Raw genomic sequence first — 2,411 nt, 5'->3', positions numbered from 1 at the left:
AATTAGATTAATTCAAATTTAATGGTGTAAAGTATTCAGACCTGGTTCATCTATAATAAATTTATATTAGATTAGATTGAATTGAATCAATATCCTATCTATTGATAAAAGATAAGATATATGTGTCAATACACCAATTTGAATTAAAACAAATTTAAATACTAAACTAATACCAATTTGAACAAATTTGACGATTCAGACATTAAATTGAAATGATCCAGAATGATCTAAAATATTCATCAGATTAGATTGAACCTGGTCACTTTGTATTGGGCTCATATTAGACCGGATTGGATTGGACCAAATCCGGTCCAATTGACACCCGTACTTAAGTTTCCGACCCAACAAAAATGAGTTTCTATTCAATGTATTACACACCAGATCCGGTTCAAATGTATTAACCATTAATTCCTTCGACCCATACCCATTTTTCTGCTGTATTCGTACTGATTTTAATGGTCGTGATGATATAATTTTCCTCTCTGTGCTTGCGTCATGGATGGGCAGGTGTAAAACAGTAAAAGGTTGTCCAATGGCTTTAATTATGGAACGTTACTGAGTGGCATATTCGGATATTCATACAAAAATGAAGGGCATTCTATTGATGCGTTCACGCACGAAAAAAGAAGAAAAACAAAATAAGAGAACCAAATACCGATTCTTCTTAATCCGCACCAGCTCTGGAACTCGAATCTCAAGTTGGACGTCCGATGGGAGTCTCCGAATGGTCCCCGAGCCTAAGAAACTCCTCCGCCTCCGCCGCCACCTCCGTTTCCTCCGAATGGACTATGAGAAACTGTTCAACAGATTCGGATCGTCCAATACAATTCCAAAGCCACCAAGAACAAAGAGAAGCTGTATCACGAGAAGTAGAAGACAACGACGAAGAAAAGGCCCGCTGTGAGTGGGACTTCAATCTCGTCACTGTCGTCTCTTCCAGTACCGTCGGAGCTGTATCTGACACCCTCGGCGTGATTGAGTTCGACCCTTCTGATTATCTTTTAGCAACAGGAGGAATTGCCAGAAAGATTCGTGTTTATAGTTTAGGATCTTTGTTACCGCATGAAACTTGCCAAGGTGCAGAGGATGATACTACCTACTTAGACCACACCAGTGCGTGTGACTACTACATATACACCCCGGCGAAGCATAGCAGTCTCCGGTGGAAGCCCGATACGGGCAGCCGTGTATTGGGATTGGGAGACTATGATGGGGTTGTCACGGAGTATGATCTCGAACATCAGGTGCCCATATTCGAGCGAGACGAGCACGGCGGTCGGCGCATCTGGAGCGTGGATTACTCACATTGATCCCCTGCACTAGGGGCATCAGCGTCTGATGACGGAACCGCACAAATATGGGACACGCGCTGTGGTGGTGGTACGTGCGTGGCCTCTGCACAGCCTAGTGCTTCACGGAGCTCCGTGTGTTGTGTCGAATTTGACCCGTATGGTGGGTCGATGATTGCCGTTGGGTGCGCAGATCGGAGGGCCTACGCCTACGATGCTCGGAAAATGTCGGTTCCGTTGTTGGTTTTTCATGGACACCGGAAAACCGTTACTTATGTCCGTTTCGTCAAAGACGGTATGATTGCGACTGCCGGAACCGATGGGTGCCTAAAGCTCTGGGACATGGGTGATGCACGTTCCATTCGTACGTACGAGGGCCATGTGAACAGCCGGAGTTTCGTTGGTCTTTCCGTTTGGAGGAATGGAGGACTTCTGGGATGCGGGTCGGAGAGTAACCAGGTGTTTGTCTATGATAAGAGGTGGCGTGATCCCATATGGGTGTGTGGGTTTCAACCCAATTCTCGACCAGAGTATGATAATGGTTTTGTCAGTAGCGTTTGCTGGAGACAAGTCGGAGTTGATCAATCTATGCTTGTGGCCGGCGGACCTGACGGCGTCCTACAGGTTTTTGTGGGCAAGAGAAAGTCATCCCCCTTCGGTGGCTTCTCCGGCCCAGTCGCCTAGAATTTGATTTCGCTTTCTTTCGTTTGCTTAGCTTGTTCGATGTTTTTTCGTTTGCATTTTGTTTAACATTTTTGTGTTTTAAGAAATTATAAAAAAAAAAACAAACAAAGAAGAAAATTAGCATGACTTTGAAGAATTTGCTAATTACTACAACTACCCATCAATTGGCTCCGGCATGAAGAAACATTAAAATAAATATGCAACCAAAATGTTCCACATCGAACATATCAAAATTAACATAACTTAAGCAAAATTTTATGTTTATGGTTTAGGGCAGTTAGATGGTGTTCAACCTGTTTGGCTTTGCAATGTCTTATTTAATTAATCTAAATGATGAAATCTTATTCTAGTCCGGGCCTTCCTGTACAAAAGAGGGGTAAAAAGGGGAAAACTCTAAGAAATTGGTTGATAGGGGAACTATAGAAAAGAAAGTTAAGG

At 43.2% G+C, this 2,411-nt stretch overlaps 1 pseudogene; it reads left to right on the top strand.

Annotated features, from left to right (window-relative positions):
* The first annotated feature begins 659 nt into the window (after positions 1-659).
* LOC148879988 (WD repeat-containing protein RUP2 pseudogene) lies at positions 660-2,099 on the top strand (annotated as a pseudogene).
* The last annotated feature ends 312 nt before the right edge of the window (positions 2,100-2,411 follow it).

This window comes from Nelumbo lutea, chromosome 1 (assembly GCF_056320005.1).
Source record: "Nelumbo lutea isolate HS-2025 chromosome 1, American lotus-T2T, whole genome shotgun sequence".
In the NCBI taxonomy this organism is placed as follows: Eukaryota; Viridiplantae; Streptophyta; class Magnoliopsida; order Proteales; family Nelumbonaceae; genus Nelumbo; species Nelumbo lutea.
This window is presented reverse-complemented; position numbering and strand designations above follow the sequence as displayed.